The sequence below is a fragment of the Phasianus colchicus genome, chromosome 33, assembly GCF_987193195.1.
Source record: "Phasianus colchicus chromosome 33, bPhaCol1.hap1.1, whole genome shotgun sequence".
Taxonomy (NCBI): Eukaryota; Metazoa; Chordata; class Aves; order Galliformes; family Phasianidae; genus Phasianus; species Phasianus colchicus.
The window spans coordinates 342,867-361,298 of record NC_143468.1 but is presented as its reverse complement, the minus strand read 5'-3'; the positions used below and the strand labels follow the sequence as shown (position 1 = coordinate 361,298).

The 18,432-nt window shown below is 48.3% G+C and overlaps 1 long non-coding RNA gene and 1 pseudogene across 18 annotated transcripts; one reads left to right on the top strand and one right to left on the bottom strand.

The window, feature by feature from the left end:
• Nucleotides 1–512: 512 nt before the first annotated feature.
• Nucleotides 513–18,410, bottom strand: LOC149913909 (uncharacterized). 18 transcript variants are annotated; one of them, XR_016460852.1, is made up of 10 exons: nt 17,373–18,410; nt 16,340–16,453; nt 14,994–15,290; nt 11,904–12,034; nt 10,748–11,331; nt 9,275–10,216; nt 1,612–2,585; nt 1,057–1,104; nt 853–942; nt 513–599 (listed from the first exon to the last, which is right to left on the bottom strand). It is a non-coding gene; the product is annotated as an uncharacterized LOC149913909 (long non-coding RNA). The 18 variants fall into 18 exon arrangements; XR_016460842.1 differs by lacking the exon at nt 16,340–16,453 and adding an exon at nt 13,087–13,144; XR_016460843.1 differs by lacking the exon at nt 16,340–16,453 and having other exon boundaries at nt 1,612–1,707; nt 2,028–2,585.
• On the top strand, nt 5,926–9,268 carry LOC149913910 (olfactory receptor 4N2-like; annotated as a pseudogene).
• Nucleotides 18,411–18,432: the final 22 nt, after the last annotated feature.

The following is an 18,432-nucleotide window of genomic DNA, read 5'->3' as shown; positions in this document are numbered from 1 at the left end:
AAAAGCTTTGTTAGGATTATAAAGCACCAGGACTACAGCACCCTCTTATGGCTTCAATTCAAATGGACTGGGTGCCCTGCCACTGGCTGGGAGGGCGGGTAGAAGGCAAGGCCAAGTGAGGAGGAATTGAAGGAAGAATGGAGGGAGGGATGGAGGGAAGAAGAGATGGAGGGAGAGGGAAGCAGAGGGCAGGGGCTGCAGCTGCCCCACGGGGAGAGTGCAGGAGGGACAGAATGCATCCAAACGGCACCAAAAGGAGTCAGAAATTGTGCTCCAGAGGACACTGGGTGCTACCTCTGGTGGGCTGTCCCCCCCCAGCGTCACTCAGTGCCATCTCCTCGACTTCAGTACTGTGTTCAACCCACTGGATATCACAGAATCGTGGAATAATGGAGTTACTGCAGGGATAATGGGTACACATGGACAAAAGGACAAAGGGACTGATGGATGCAAGAATAGAGGGACACACAGACGCAGGAGCTTTGCTGGGGTGTTTCTTTATGGGAAAACGGACTGTGTTCTTTCAAAGATCTGGTGGCGATATGCAGGGATGATCAAGTCCTTATGGAACATGGTGGGGACAGCACCAGTGTTTCATCCTGAAAGTCAAAGTGCAGGCGGTGACCTTATGGTCACTTTATTTGGTCTGTATGGCACCAGAACCCTTTGTGTTCTTTGGGTGACCTTATGGGGTCCTTATGGTACCACGACGATCACCTGCACCCTACAGGGATGGCACTCTTCTTCTTGGATCCTTTTTGATCTCCTCCACACCTCCCAGTCCAGAGGGATTTGGGGTCCCCCCACAGCCCAGGACCCTGCAGGATACAGGGGTCCCCCAGTGTCACTCACCTTGATAGGAAGATTCACAACCACGGGATCTGGGAGCGCCAGCAGAGGGGGAAGGGAATGGGAGTTCCGCTTTCCTCATAGCAACTTAAGCTGCAGTGGGAGAAATGAGGAGATCCCAGTGGGCACCAGAACCTCCTCAAAAACCACTGAGGACCTGGGGCTCCCCAAATGGGAGGCACCTCCTGAGGGCACCGTAGTACTCACTCCTAAATCAAAAGCTCCGCTTGCTCCCACCTCGAAGTCATCCAGGAGCTGAGGAAGGAGGATGAGGGACAGTTTGGGTTGGAGTTAATAGCAAAGCATATGGCAGCGGGTGATGCCTTCGCAACAACCCCATATGGCCTCCCCTTGGTCTTAAAGCGAAAATCCCTACTGGTTCCCACAGACCCAATTGCTTCCACATGTCATCTGGAGTCCCTGGAATGTGGGGATCGGCTGGGGGTGGAGACCAGAAGGTGGAGATCCAAAGAAGGAAACAAGGGGACCCAAGAAGGGGGGCCGAGAGGATCCAAGGAGAGGGGACAGAGGGGACCTAAAGAGGAAACCCAAAGAGAAGAAACCAAGAAGACCCAAAGAAAGGAAATCAATAGGACTCACAAAGAGGAAACCAAGTGAACCCAGGGACCCAAAGAGAAGGAACCAAAGGAACCCAAAGCGAGGAAACCAAGGGGACAGAGGGGACCCAAAGAGCAGGAAGCAAGGGAACCCAAGGAGAAAGTGGTTGCGAGCCAGCCCGTTACCAAGAAGCCGTCTGCACACCCTAGCCTGTGCCTGGAGGCACATGGAGGCGAGGAGCAGGAGCACGATGACAGCAACTGCTTTCATCTTCCACTGTACGCTGGGAGCTGGGTGAGGCTGCAAGAAGCCAGGGCTGCATTTATTCTCTTGGGACCCCCCTCACGTTCCCAAATGCCCCTGGGCTTGGCAGAGTCCCCTGGCACAGGCTGAGCCTGGCATGCAGCCAGCCCCTACCTTGGCTCCAGGGCATGGGAAGGAGCCAGGGATCAGGGGAAGGGCACTAAGTGCTGGGAACCCAATGGCACCGAGCCCCAAGGGGGGAATCCTAATATCATGCCCGAATCCCAGAGTCCTATTGTCCTAGAATCCCAGAAGAACTGAAGTTGGAGAAGACCTCTAAGAACATCAAGCCCAACCAACATTTGATTTTCCCTTACTCAGAGGATTGGCCGGATGGATCTTTTCACACTGTTCCATTTAACTTCCCTAGCTGGAAGGAGATGTTCTTCCCAAATAATGGATTCTACCACAGTTACTTGGCGTGACCTGCACTCAACTCTTTCAGTCTGAGTTTGCCACAGATAATCCAGAACGTTTCGTGGATATCTGGATATCTACTAAGAACCAGGAAGAGTTTCTTGGATTCCAGTGGCCACGTCAACTGTGGATCATCCCCAACGATCCACTGTCTTATTGTGGGGGGGGGGATTTAGTGCCGGGCTGGGCTGCAGTACAGGGACAAAGACAACTGCTAGCAATCAGATCCCTTGAGGCTCTCCTTCCAGGCTCCATCTGCAGTCCCAAAGGGCTCTGGTCTCCTGCAGGTTCTCTCTGACAACTGTTAGTCCCAGGCAGGTACCTCAGGAACACCAGGGCCTCTCGAGATGGCACCGGCTGCTTGTGGTCACACGGTGGAGCTCTGCTTGAAAACCTGAAGTCATCTTCAGTGTTTTTCAAACACTCAGCACCTCCTCATGAGCTGCCCTGGTTCAATCCTGTCAGTGAAACACGCACACAATAAGTGGAATTTCTATCATGAGAAAACGTGACCTTTCAGGATGGATATTCACTGTATGGAAAGAAAAACCAATCTTCCGCTGTTCTTGCACTGACAACTCTCTCTCATTCTGTGCATGTAACTGCCCTCATTTTACAGGTATTTCCACCTGCCCTGATTAGGCTGACCACGTTGGAAGCCACCTTTCCAGCTGCCTGTCTCAACCTTTGCAGTTTCTATTGTTATCCCAATTTCCTCTCCCCTTAATCTCTGATCATTTATAGCCCTTTTAATGAGTGCAGTTCTTTGAGTTTCAGGGAGCTAATGTTTGTCCCTCCTTAGCAGTTTGTCTCACTGTGTCCTTAGCCAGCTAACTGTTTAATTAATATGCCTTTCATATTAATATTTATCATTTCCTATCTATGTACGTGACATATTTCTTGTACAGTCATCTTTTGGGAAGGAGAACTTCAGTGGAGGCATACAGCTGAGGAGTACGTTCTATTTCTTGGTAACCTGTGTTACGCTTTGTTACGCTTACTGTTCTTTGTTTAAAGGTAAGAGAAACCCTTCTGCACCCGTGTCCTCTGAGGAGAGCAGGTGGCAGCTGCTACAAAGGATCTGAAACATTCAGTGCAGACTTTAGAAGAGAAGTCTGATGTAAGGAAAAGCAAGGCAAGTGCCAGGTGGCATTAAGCAGACAGGGCTGGGGAGATGGGCAGTCACGTTGTCCATGCAGTGTCAGATTAAGCAACTGCTCTTCCTGCCTATGCAGGTCTCCTTAAGGGACACCCTGGATCCACCCTGGATCCACATCAATTGGAGAACGATGCTCCAGAGCCAATGGAAGAACATTATGGAACAGACACAGCTCACTGTAACCTTCTGCACTTTAGAAAGATCCACGGTATATTTAGTGCTACTTCTGCGAACGTAAGGTACTGAGAGGAGAATCACGGAATCATTAAGGTTGGAAAGCTCATCCAGTCTAACCATCCACCTGCCACCAACACTGCCCAACAAACCCTGTCCTGAAGCACCACAGCTACCCTTTCCTTACGCACCTCCAGAGACTCCACCGCTTCCCTGGGCAGCCTGTGCCAATGCCTCGCCACCCCTTCTGGGAGAAACTTTTCTTAATATCCAATCTGAACCTCCCATGGTGCAATGTGAGGCCATTCCCCGTAGTCCTATTGCTATTTACCTGGGAGAAGAGGTCCCATCTCACTGTAACCTCCCTCCAGGTAGCTGGACGGAGCGATAAGGTCTGCCCTGAGCCTCCTCTTCTCCACACGGAACCATCCCAGCTCCCTCTCCCACTCCCCGTTAAGTCTTGCGCTCCAGACCCCTCCCAGCTTTGGTGCCCCTCTGTGGATACACTCCAGGGCCGCCATGTCTTCTTGTAGGGAGCGGCTGGGCTGGGCTGGGCTGCAGTTGATGGGACAAGGACAACCGCTAGCAATTTAGATCCCCTGGGGCCACTAGCAAATCACAGCGACGATCGCATCCCCGCTCCTGACTGCCCCATTTCAGGCTGCCATTGGGCTCCTTGGCCACTGGAGGGCACTGCCGGCTGTCACCAGCACCCCAGACCCTTTTCGTCCGTGCAGCCTTACAGCCGCTCTGCCCCAAGCCTGTAGTGACGGTGCCTGGGGTTTCTGTAGCCGAAAAGCAGCACTCAGCTCTTGACGTTCTTAAAGCTCATGCAGTTGCAGTCAGCCCAGTGATTCAGCCTATCTCAGTCCGTCTGTGGGACGCTTCCTCCTAACTTGGTGTCATCTGCAAACTTACTGAGGGTGCACCCAATTCCCTCATCCGACTCGTCAGTGAATACACTGAACAGGACAGGCTGCAGCGCCGACCCCTGAGGAACGCCTCTCAGAACTGGACTCCATCTGGATCTCTCTGGGCCTGGCCCTCCTAGCAGTTTTTTACTCAGCAAAGAGTGTACCCATCCCAGCCATGGACTGCCAGCTTCTCCAGGAGAATGCTACAGGAGGCGGTGTCAGAGGCTTTGCTCCAGTCCAGGTAGCTTCCACCCACAGCATCTCATCCACCAGGTGGGTATGTAGTCATAGGAGGACATCAGGATGATCCTTCTCGTAGATGGGCACCACATTAGCAAGTATTCGGTCACCTGGGAACTCCCTGATTGATTAGGGCTGCTAGGATGCCACGTCCACCAACTCCCTCAGTACCCTCAGGTGGATCCAGTCCAATCCCACGGATGTGTGACAGCCCGGGTGGAGCAGCAGGTCACGTGCTGTTTTATTCTGAATTGTGGAGGGTTTATTCTGCTCCCCACCCTGTCTTCCAGTTCAGGGGGCTGAGTACCCTGAGAATAACGGGCCTGACTATTAAAGACAGATGTAAAAAAGGCGTTGAGAACCTGTCTGCTTTTCCTCATCCTTTCTCCTTGCACTGGGGTGGAAGGGGATCCATCCTGTGCCAGCCACGTGCACTTGTGTTAGGCTGCCTTGGCATGTTTATACAGATATTTATTTGGGTCCCAGATTGACCAACTGAACCGAGTTAGATTCAGAGAATCATAGACTGGTTTAGGTTGGAGCGATATTAAAGATCATACAGTTCCAACCTCTCTGCCATGGGAAGGGTTGTCATGCAGTAGATCAGGTTGCCCAGAGCCACATCCACCCTGGCCCTGAATGCCTCATAGGATGGGGCAATCCAAAACCTTTCTGGGGGACCTCTTCCTGTGCCTGACAGCCCCCACAGTGAAGAATTTATTTGATCACCCACAAAGATATTAAAAACAGCAGTCCCAAGATGGAACCCTGAGGGATTCCTTAATATAACCACTTATTGTTAGCCTCCACCTGGACACAGAGCCACTGACCACAACCCTCAGGCTGCAATCATACAGCCAGCTACTAATCCACTTTTCAAATCCACGTATCTCCAAATCAGAGATAAGGATGTGGAGTGAGACCATATCAAAGCCTTGCACAAGTCCAGGTAGATTACTTCAGTGTATGGGAACTGCTGAGTCACAGCCTGAACCTCTGATTAGTCACCTGAGGCGAGCAATGAGGCAGCCCTGGGAGCACAAGTGAAAGCAATTCAGCTGTGCTGCAGGAAGGGGTGGAGCCTGGCTCCACCTCTCCTAGACCCATTCAAGAGCTGACTACCAGTGGGGAAGGATCTCTCTCTCTCTCTTCGGAAGATCCACTCCACTGGTCTTTCCTGAGCGAGCCCACGACACGGGTGAGCCTTCTATTTATTCTCTTTGTCTTGCTGTGCCTAACTCTCTTGCTTATTTCATTACTATAACATCTTAATATTATTAAATTATATAATATTCCTTTATATAATTTTCATTGATTATACACTTGGCGAGCCAGGCAGGCAAGCCGAATATACTGAAACTTACACTATGTCCTTTCTTTGGAATTTCTGTAAATGGTTCAAGGGGGAGAACACTACCCCCCTAGATAAGATAATTCCAGGGCAGATCCCAGGATTTGCGGGATCCCCTTATTATGAATTGGCAACTATCATTGAAAAATGGGTCCCCTAAGTGTTGTGGGAAACGTTTCCCCATATTGCCTAGCGGATTACTTTCAGGGACTAGGCAAAGATATATTAGTCACTAGAGAAAGACAATTAGCTGCTTCTACAGTGGCATGGCCACTATTAAATGCTTTAAACAATGCCGAAATAAGGAATAATACTTCAGTGAATGAAAATGAACTTTTAAAAGATCGTATTGAAAAATTAGAACAGGAACTTGGCCTATTAACAGGAAAAAAAACCAATTCTACGTCTTCCAATAGGTCAAGTTCGTAGTATTTCAATAAACAATGACCAGGCTCCTGAATCAACGGACTGTGTTGATCAGGAAAATAAACCATCTAAATCGGATCTTGAATCCCCAATTTTGACGGACGCACTAGAAATCCATCCTGTTATATCTCAAAAAACAAAAAAGGTACAGGACAGACCAGCAGGGGTGCCGCCTGATCAGTGGCCCCCCGCTCAAACCCACTTGCACGTAACAGCCCAACCGTACACGGCAACAGAACTGATGGACTTAGTCCAACGATTCAGGCAGAAACCTAGAGAAAGTGTACCGGCTTGGTTATTAAGACTATGGGATTCTGGGGCAGAAAGTGTTCTGGTGAATGGCCTGGAAATAGCCAAATTGGCCACAATGACCGTCCATCCTGTTCTTAGACAGAGATTATATGCAGGTAATCAATATAATGATGAAAACCATTCAATAATAGAATGGTTAATGGCGGCCTGCCGTATGGTATGGCCCAATAAATCTGATATTCCTTTACATACAGGGATGTGGTCCTCCATAAAACCAGGTAACGGTCACAGGATGTGCATTTTCAGTAGCCTAAGCGTAGCCTAAGTTGCTAAATATTGCAACATATTGGCATTGTGTGTTTATTGCTGTCTGTTTTTCAGGGCTTGCAAGAGTCAAAATGGAGCATGAAAACTGTAGTTAGAGAGTTTATTCTGCTAGGATTGTCTCAATCCCACAAAGTCCAGTCAATTCCCTTCTTCTTCTTCCTCCTGTTCTACATCATAATTCTCCCAAGCAACATCCTTATCATTCTCACAATTCAGGGGGATTCCCAGCTGGGATCACCCATGCATTTTTTCCTGGCTAATCTGGCATTCTTGGATATCTGCTACTGTTCTGTGACCCCACCCAAAATGCTGGCTGACTTTTTCTCAAATCCTAAGATCAACTCCTACAAGGCCTGATTGACCCAGCCTTTGTTTCTTCACTTCCTGGGAGCAGCAGCAGCTTTCCTGCTGTTGGCCATAGCCTGTGACCGTTACGTTGCTATTTGCAAACCTCTCCACTACACCATGCTTGTGAACAGGACTGTATGCTGTGCCCTGGCTGGAGCTTTGTGGGGCGGTGGCTTCATTCATGGCGTCATTCTATTTGCTCTCACCATCAAGCTCCCCTTCTGTGGCCCCAACGTCCTGGACGACTTTGTCTGTGATGTGCGTCAGTTGGCGAACTTGGCCTGTGCTGACCTTACACGGCGGAACTTCTGATGTTCCTCAACAATGGAGTTGTCATTGTCATGTGCTTTGCACTTCTCCTCATCTCCTACATAATCCTCTTGCTGAAGCTCCAGACACACCAAAACAAAGAACAAAATAACCTCCACCTGCATTTCCCACATCATCGTTGTTTTTGTCATGCTTGGCCCAGCTGTCTACATATATGTCCTACCCTCTGAGGCTGTCCCAATGGAAAAGGTTTCCATTGGGAAACCTTTCTTTTCCATACGGTTGTCTTCCCTTGACTAATCCCATGATCTACATGCTGTAACAAGGAGATCAAAAGCTCCGTGTGGAAGTTGGTCAGCAAATACATATTTAAAAAAAAAAATTTGAAAGAAATAAATGAAAGTTTATTTGTTCCTCGTTTTGTTCATGCAATTTTCTTAGGAACAAATCCACACTGTACGTTATGTAAAAGCATAATGTACAAGTGATAACCTTCAAGAAGTCCTTTTCTATCAAAAAAATCCCTAGAGTGATACTAAAACCTGTATGGAATAAGTTAAGGAAGAACCAACCTGTGTAAAGGAACCAATTCATGCACTATGAAGTTATCATTAAGAATCTTTTAAATTCATTAGAAAGTATCTGGTAGGTGTTGAGACTTCATAGAACTATTACTGGACTACTGGTTCAGCTTCAACCATGGTAATTCATTATTTCAGTTTATAGTCAAACTTTCACTGTTGATGCTGCCTTCTCGTTGGACTCATTCATGATCCCACCATTGAATGAGTTGATTACATTTCCACAAAGGGAGAGTGTGAAAGCTGCTGGATGATCCAGCTTGCAGGCAAGCTTTGCAATTCATATAGCATAGGCAAGACATTGCAATCTGTTAAGTAAAAATCAAAGACAATGTAGCTATAGCTTTACAGGACGTGCAGATCATAAACTTCATCCATACAGTTACAGACATTTGCAGCACAGATGTCTGTCTGAATTAGTCACTAAGGATTCCAGCAAAACTAACAGGCATTTCTAGGGAGAAGTTCAGCTAATCCTTTCTTAATTTCTACTTTGAGAAGTAATAAACCATGCCTTAGGCGTGTTTGTCTCGCCCCTTGTACTTGCCCTGTAATCCGCTTTATAGTTTGACCCCAAGGTGGTCAGCCAAATAATTCTTCTCAATGGGAAACTGTGCTTTCAGAGAGCATGGTTTTCTTACTGCAGTGTAACTTCCTTAGGCAGTGTAGATGATGCAGAGTGAGCTAAACACTTCTCCGTCCACAAAGTCCTCCAATAATCTCTCAGAAGACATTGCATCCTACAGGTCACGGAGTTCTTGGTTCTCACATAACGCTCTAGCATGCTGTAAATATCCAAATGCAGTTGCCCTTGCAGTAGGGTATTTTTGTTCTTGTTGTTCCTTTCTTCACTAACTTTCTACATATCACTAGGTGAAAGAAAACGCCATAAAGTCAAGAGTGCCTTTCTCAGGAATGCACTCAGCTCTGAGCACCACCACTTATACACGGCCTTCTGTCACACTGCTGCCATCAGCTGCTGCTGTCGGCCTCCCCAGTGCTTCCACCATGGTTACCTGACATCCCTACAGTCCTGCACCCGCTCAGAAGTAATACTTAAAATGCATTCTTCCATACTTCACGACAGAGGACTGAAGAGACTCACTTTTGCGTGGTGCTAAGGATGGTCCATCCCCAACATGTCCCTTTGCGCGCTGCAAGGCCCAGCTGGCATTCTGGCAGCCTGCTGGCTGCTGCTCCCTAACGCAGGGAACCGCACTGTGCTGCTTCTGAGGAGAGAAAGAAAGGAGGGTCCATGGAAATGGGCACCCAACATCTGCAAAGAGATGCAGCGTTCCAGATCGTGCCAGAGACAGGATATCACAGTGCTGAGTCATTAGCTACCACTAAAGGAAACAAACATTTGGGAGAGTATTCACAGCAACTGCTGCAATTTCTGGGCATATCCCAGCTTTCTTACTGTTCAGGTGGAGAAGACTGGCGCTCACAGACATCAGTTCAGTGGGTTAAACCAACACACCTGCAAAATGCCAGCATTATTCAGGAAACAGTCTTCAGGTGCCGCAGTTCAATCCACGCAAAGTTATTGTGCAGAGCCTTAGCTCTTGACTTCCATTTCTTCCCTAAATTTTACTACTGCAAGCAGCTAGAACAAACCTTTCAGGTGAAATTCAGGGCAGCAGGGACCTGGCAAACCATAACTAGGTGCAGCTGGCAGGAGGGCAGTTCACGCTCTTTGCTCCCACCCTGCCCCAGCAGGTTAAGGAGCCTGGCAATGCTGTCCTGTTGCAGCACATGCAGAATCCAACCGGTTATGGAGGTAACAAAGGACCAGTAGTGCTCCCCCTGCTCCAGCTTTTCCCCTTCAAAATGAGAGAAAGGAAGAAAACCCAAACAAATAAATCCAGCCATACTTTTCCATATGCAGAGCAGGAATGGGAACTGCGTCTGTCTTCTCATTGAGACAGTGGTGGGGAAGCTCAGTTCCTGGGGTCCTCTCCACAGGGACTGCCCCCTGGCTTCACTCTTTCTTCAACTGCCTCAATCCCCAAAATCTCCTTTTGGAAAGAATCCCTAAAGAAAGAATCTGCAAGTGAAAAATAGTAAGGAGAAGCATTTTCCCAGCTTTCTTCTATCATGCACTTTAGACTCTTGAGTAGGACAGTGTCATAAAATCAACTGGTTACAAGAACCATCCCCAAAATACAACTAGATTCTGTACAGCTGCCATGATTTCTGACAGCAAGTGTTCTCCATCTCCTCAACATTTATACACCTTGAAGCAAGTGGCTGGTGTTGCTGTCATGAAGAAAACTCCCTTTGTCTTCCACCCCTACTGCAGCCACAATAGCTGCACTGGTACGATCCACGTGTTCAACAGACCTCAGCTCTGCCTTAGCCAGGCACAGTGGCTGTCCTCCTCCTTCCGAGCTCACACACCAGAGCACTGCTGTGCCACATGGTAAGAGCAGCAGTGACAGTGGGCAGCACCCATCAGCCTCCACCCTGCTCTCACCACCAGCTGGGACAAGGGCTGACACAGCGGGCCCACCCCAGCCCAGCTTTTCTTCTGAGACACCTCCCAGCAACCACCCAGCACCAAACCCAGTTCACCCACTCGGCCTGCTCAGCCTGAGCTGTGCCCAGCTCATGCACATGCTGCAGCAGTGCTTCTGACGGGTTCTCACAGGGCGATCTCTCTCAAGGAAGGCCCAGAGCCCAGTCTCTGCGTGCAGCACCAGTTCTGCTCACCAGCTGTGGGACAAACGCTCCCACCCCAGCAACAGTTGTGACCTCTGTGAGTGCCTACATCACTTCTGGGCCTCCATCAGACGTAATCCAAATTTTAAGAAACCAACAGCAGGGTCACCCAATGGTGTTATCTGAAGTAAAATAACAAAGAAGTTAAGATGACTCTTGTGTAGCCAGCTCAGGTCACCCTCTTGCTCAGGTGCTGCATGATCGGACAAAGGAGATGTTGCCTCTGAGGTGGAGGCTGGAAGGGTCTGGGCTTTCAAACTGTCAGCAAGCATTTGGATGAGCCACCTTCCTGCTGAGGAGCTCCTTAACAGCATTCCTGCCTCCTCCGGTACCGTACTGGGAGATGCTCCAGAGTTCATTAGCCTGGACTCCCATCAACAGCTGCTCCTGCACTGACCTTCACTCACACTCTGATACCGTCCACTTCCAGCACAAGCTGACCTGCAAGGAAATGTGGGATTAATGCAAATGCAGAAGCCCACGGCTGTGTCACCACCACGTATTGCAGCCTTGGGAAGTCAGCTACAACTACAACCTTGGTCAGAATTAAAACAGGCACAGTACATTAACTGTGACCTCTAAACTGAAGTAATTGTCACGATCAGAAATACATACTGAAATCACTCACTTAACTATTGGTGGTTACCTCCAAACTCTTTTGCTTTTGGGAGAATATGGACTCAGAATTGAAGGATACAAGAAAAATGACATCTGCTTCACTGGAGGTGGTTAAGCTTGGAAGTAGGATTCCAAAATGAAAAGGTTTTCAACTCCTTATAAGGCAGAAAGCGATGGGATGATTGCTGACGCCTGTAGAAAGCCTGATCTGCTCTGCCACAGGTGGCTGAATGACACAAATGCTGTGCTGCTCATTCAGAAGTGCGTGGGGCATGGGGTGGGCATGGGGCACCAACACACGGGATGTCAACACTCCTCGGGCACTTTCCCATCAGAAGGGAATTCCCTTCTCCCTGCCATGCCATGTCCACACCACTCCTAAGGGTGGTACTGACACAGTCAGCACAGAATCCATGCAAACGTTCTTTTCTCATCGTGGTGGTTTTTAACAGACGCAAGCAATGAGACATCAGGTCACTGTGTGGGCTGCTGGGTGACACTGCCATCATTTCCAAGCCATTGCTTCCTAGGGGCAAATAAAGTAAAATACTTTAAGAAAATTTCACACAGAGATTGCATACTATACTATTCTTTTACACAAAGCAGAAGGACAAAACAGGAGATACGTGCAGCTGCGTCAACACCCCAGTTGCTGAAGGAATGGAAAGACAGATCAAATGACAATACATTATTCTCATACAAGGACTGCTCATCAGCACCCACTGCCCAAGGAGCAATGCAGGGAAGACTTGCATTTCTTCTTCTCCTAGCCAGAAACTGTTTTTCCTACCTTAAAAAGGAAAGGAAAAAAAGCCTGACATAGTGCTGACAGGGCAGGCAGATGTGGCACACCAAGGCATACTGAATCTGCAGAACATATGAAACTTTCACCTTTCCTCCAAGAGCAGTCTAAACCTTCCATACCCACTCCTACTTTCACCACTATTCTTACCAAAGCTGCTTTTTCAGCTGGGGCTCCTCTCTGTCCTCAGCAGTATGACTCAGCACACAGATGCACCTCAGCTCCATTTCATTTCCATGCCCACTTTGTGGGACTGTGGGTTTCCCATCAGAAGGCTTCACACACACCGTGCGTTCAGCTCAGTGAAAGGAGACACAACTGATACAGGCTTGTTGTGCAAGAGAAATCCAGGTTCTCTTCTCATTCCCACAATCCTTCCAGTAGTTCAGTCCATTTGGTACATTACCATGTCCCGGATTCTCAGCTGTGTTTTCCACACACTAATCTGTCTACCAACAATGCATACACAGGAACCAAGAAACCAATAGCTACACTCAATCATAACCCAGGGCAAGGAAATCTCAGAGCAATCCTAAGTGAAAGCACCACTTTTCTGAAACTCTGCCTCAAGCTCCTCACGCTCCCCCTCAACTCTTTTCTCAGAAGCCCACTCCTCTGCTTTTTCCTTTTCCTCTGAATGCTTGCATTTTTGTGCAGCCAGGACTTGGGAGAAAGCTGGGATGCAAACTGCAGAGAACTGTCCCAGCAATGAACAAACAGAAAGCCTGGGCAGAAAGACAGTGCATCAAGTCCAGATGCCTGTTGTGTATCTGTACCTCTCTTTGGTGCTTTCTCCAGCTCTGTCTTCTTCCCCAGCCTTTCCGCACGGCCATGCTGCAGTGGAAGGCCACTGGCGTCAGTTTCTCGCAGAGAGAAAGCAGGAAATACTTGAAGAGCAACTCTTTGGAAGAAGATTTTAGCACAGCCAGCCACTAACTTCAAGTTTTCAAGCACAGTTTCTTAAATTTGCCTTTCCACTGCTCTAACATTATGCCTTCCTTACAGTCAACACGAGGCACTTTTCTCTCTCCTCCATCACACACACCCTTTCACACAGTCCTATTTAGATGAAAGTACCCAAACTACAGCTCACAAAACATTCTTACCCACAGAGGCTTTCCATTTCCCCCTTTCTCAATATGAGTCAATAGAATCCCATGCTCCATCCCTAAAATAAAGTACAGCCTTTCCATGTCACAGAAAGCAGTTGCCAATAGAATCCTTGTCCTGTTAGTCCACATCCACCAAAATCCCTCCAATACACCATTTCTACAGCCAAAACAAACTCATTTTTTTCAACTGAAATGCATTTACAGAAAGTATTACTAGTCTCATTCCTGCTGAGTGAGTGGCAAATGAATCCACATCTGTCTGACAGCTCTACAATGCACAAAGCAAAGCTGCACAAGCAAACACAACGCTGTCAGGTGCATGAGCTGAGAAACACTTCATTCCTAAGTCAAACAACTGTGAGTACAAGTACCTCCACACTGTTTGGCCTCTCCAAGGAACAGACACAGCTCTAAGAACCATTTAGACACAGACTCGGATCGCTCTACTGCCACCGACAGCCACTGTCAGCCTCTCTATTGCTTCCAGTACAGCGCTGCCATCAGTCACTCTTTCCTCTCAAGACTCTCTTGTTTTCTCACTTACCTCCTTAGTTGCACTAAGGAAATGGTTTTGCCATTAGCTACGGCATCCACCCCCAACCAAACCAACACATCTATCAGTCAGCAGGGTTGCATCCCATGAGGCCAGGCCTCATGCCATGACAGCAGAGGAGCAAGGTCCAAGGCTGCAGCAAGGGAGAATTTGCTCAAAGGCAACAGCCGTGGGCACAGAAATCAAGGCAAGGAGCTGCTTATCTTCAGAAGGATTCAGGTAGGCAGGGATCTCCTTTGCCTACACTGCCAACCCTTCAATGGAGGGCTGGGAAGGGGTGGATCCTGGCTCCACCCCTTCTGTCATTCTGGAACATTGCATGCTCTGGGTTGGCCCTGCCTTTCTACCAGGTGAAAAATCAGGTTTCAAGCCATGTCTCAGCATTTACACTACAGCATCCCTTAGCATTAACTCCACAGGACAACCCTTAACCCTTTACCTTAACCTAAAAGGCTAATCCTTAACACTCACCCCAAAAGATACTCCTCAGCCCTAATCCAAAATGCTAACGCTTAACCCTCATTCCCATCTCAAAAGTGCTGCTGTTGTCTCTAACAAAAAGGACAAGCCATAAACCCCCAACCAGGTGGGCACACCCCCACCATCACTAACATCAAGTGTTAAGCCTTGACCTTTAAACCTAACAGAAAACAGTAACATGAAACCCTAACCCCAAAGGGTTACCCTCAGCACTTAGCTCTAGCACTAAACACTAACACTTCATAACAATCCACAAGTGTAAACCTTAGGATCATAGGATCACCACGGTTGGAAACAACATCTAAGATCATCTAGTCCAACATTTCCCACTAAATCACATCCCTCGGTACAACATCTAAACACTCCTTGAACACCTCTGGGGATGGTGATTCCACCATTTCCCCTTCCATAAAAACCTAACCCAAAAGGGTATATCCCATCACCATCACCCACAAGGGTAACTGCAGACAAAGGCAACAGCAAATACAGCTGCTTTAAACCAGTCCTAAATTACCCAAGAAAAGTAAAGGACACAAACCTGTAAATACAGAATGAGCCAGCAGGATGAGGAAATGAGCAGAGATTTCAGAAATGCGTCTGCTGTCAGGGAGGGGAGTTCAGGCCTGCCCCAGCACCACAGATCTCCATGACACGACACAACGTAGGGAGGTGGCAAAGGTGACAGGGCTAGGAGGAGAGCTGGCGGAGGAGGAAGGTTGGATGCCTGGCAGTTTGAGAGGGACTGAGGTAGCCTCACCCATCACAGACGTGGTCAGCGCAGACACTTTGGTGTCCGACATGATGTAAAGTGTCTTCGTAGGGCTGGACGTGGTCACTGCATTAGAAGGAAAGAACGTGGTCAGCAGTTGTGGGGACAGGGTGCCTACCCTGGGCTGCAGCCCTGGCAGCAGAGTTCAAAGCAGGTTTCAAACAGGCTTCAAACTGCACAGAAAACCCCCTTGTCTCATTTTGTTTTCAGACTGACTCCAAAATAAACCCCAGCACTGCCACAGCCTGCGCAGAGCACAGCAAGGGAGCCCCAAACCTTTCAGCTCCCTTTCTAGACCCCTCAGAGTCTAAGAATCCTCCCTCCCTTTAGTGATCTCACTCTCTCCCCAGGGGGCTAGGACCATAGGCTTCTTCCTTGGCCATCCCACTCTCAGAGCTGTCACACAGCTTCAACTCTGACCCACCAGCACTGAAGCGCACACACCACCTGACATGGCTTCACAAGCAACCATCTGCCTTCGCATCACATGCCTCTACCTGCCTTTGCTAAGCAAGCACGCACCTACCTGCCTTTGCTTTGGAAGCATGCACACGCTTCCCTTTGCTAAGCAAGACCACAGTCCCTTTTAATCTCAGGAGGGAATAAAACAGCCCAAACAAAAAGGGTACAGCAAGGCTCTCTCTAGGACGCCTGTTGTCTCAGCAGAGTTGACAGTTACTTAAAATGCACAAAGTACCTACAAAACCATCACGCTCAAACAAGGAAAGTAAACAAGTCCAGGATGCCGTGAAGGGTTCCTAGCTCTTTGTAGGTAATACCTGCTCCGTGGGCACAGGATGCGCACAAATTGCCCCTCATCTCTTCCCCATCCCCTTGCCCCCCGCACCCCCCCGTGATTTCCACAGGCATTTAGAGACTGTGGAAAAGCAACATAAGGCCCATGGAGAAGACTGGATGTACATGAGGTTTTTCCCTTCCCTGGTGCTAGAGCACTGCTTGTCTAGATGATGAATGTTTTTCATACAAGCACCAATCAAGCGTGGCAACAAACAGCTGAAATGGCATTTCCGCAGCAAAACAACCAGCCTGTCTAAAGACCTCACCTCAGAGACTTGCCAAAAAGGCCAGAACTCCCTTTTGGCAGGCTTACTCACAGAACAGCAGGCTTCTCTTCACCGTGCATCACATGGACACAAACAGGCTGTTTGTGCAAGGAGGGCAATTTCACCCGAGCACCTCACCATATGTGTTCCCTCCACCCTGCTTTTCTGCAGAGATACAAGGGTAAAAACCTCAGTTCCTCTGAGCAACGACTGGAAGGAACTCTGGAAAATTCTCCATTCAAAAGCAGCTCCTTTGTGGTCTTGGTTCCTGAGGGCTCCTTTGGATCACCTTTCAGGCAAAGTGTAGGAGGTTCTACTGTACAAACCTATGTACCTGGGTACCTTTTTCCACCCCAAAACTAATTCTGACAGAGTTGTGATGCAGACATTGGACACGGAGAAGAAGAGAAAAAGAACAGAAGAGAGGATAAAATTAAGGATACCGGTAAGGAAGAAGCGCAGAAGATGAAAAGCACAATAGGATACAGGCAAGACAGCAAAAGAGATGAGCAGTAGCGGAGAGAATAAAGGGAAGAGACGCTGAGAAGGATAAGAGCAGAAGGAGAACAGACAAGAAAGAAAGAAGAGCAGAGAAGAAGAAAAAGGATGTAGGTAAGAAAAACAAGCAGACAAGGAGAAAAGCAAAAGAGGTATTAGCGTATACAGAGCGTATACAGAGCGTATACAGAGAAGACAAAAGCAGAAGTGGAGAGAAACTGAAGAGGAAAAGCGAGAAAGGAAGTCTGGCAGAAGTACAAGAGACAGTAAGAGAGGAAAGTGGCAAATGAGAAGAGCAGAAGAGAAGTGAGTACAGAAGAGCAGAAAACGAAAAGAGCAGTAAAGAAGAGCAGATCGTGCTATGAAGAGAACAGTAAAAGGAGAGCACATGAAAAAAGAGGAGAGAGGACAGTGAAGAAGGAACCGCAGAAGAAGACAGTAGAAGAAGGTGTGAGGACTGGAAAGAAACAAAGTGAGTGTAGTAACAGGACACCATTTCCCTTGGGACTCTGCAGTCTCTTTCACTTCTGACAGACGGAGGCGCTGAGAAGAACAAGAGCCATGTCTGTGTTCACCAAGGACTCACCTCTGCACGTGCAGCGGCAGCTCTCAGAGAAGCCTTCTTTAGTCCCACTTTCCTCTCTTCAGGTCCTGGCAGGCATGGGGAGGAGCCTGACCACCAATGAAGACCGAGGCAAGACACTTATTGAGCACCTCAGCTCAGCTTTTTCCATGTCTGAGGAAGCCAGTTCTCTGTCCTCATTTATCAGAGGGGGAACGCTCTCCTTGGCCTGTCTTCTGCCTGCGTACCTGTAGAACCCCTTCTTGTTATTTTTCACATCCCACACCAAGTTCAGCTCCACCTGTGCCTTGGCTTTCCTAATCCTATCCCTGCACACAGACAGCAGCCCTGGCAGGAACGCAGCGCTGTGGCAATGTGCAGAGCTTAACATGCAGTTCCATCAGCGCATTGTGTTTTCGCACTCAGACGTTACTGGCTGCCGAGCGGAGCGGCTGGTAAGGCCATAGTGAGCCACTTTTTCCTAGCAGTGTATGTGGGACCCGAGGAAAATGTCCTCGCGCGTTTTGAGGCAAAAGATAAAAGTATTCTACTGGGACTCTGGTGCTTCTCGTGAGGCACAGTCATGGAGGCAGAAGGTAGAAGTATTCATTTGTGTCCCCATGCAAAGTTATTGAGGAGGAACGAGGCTGTTCTCCCACTAAAGCTGAAATGAAAGTTTGAGAACGATCACTCATGGATTCCTTTTGCTAAACTCATACGCTGGTTCTTAAACTGATCTGCTAATCCCTACTGCTGAACAGAGCACCCCACATCAATCCCCCCTTTTCCTTTGAGGATTATGATGTTCACATCCTAATCCTCACCACCTTTGACCTTTCATACTTAGAGATACATCTCCACAGTCCACTGACCTACATGAACACAACAATATCATTTATTGCTGCATGAACTCCTTCTTGTGCACCTAACAAGATACCTGAAGCCCTTCTACATTGCAATACCACCCAGGCCAAGCTCTGGACTTTTTCCCTTTTCTACTTCCTTTCTGCCCCTCTTCCCCTCTCTCCTTCTTCCTTTCCTTTCCTTCTTTTCCCTTGTCCCCTTTTTCTCCCCTTTTTCCATT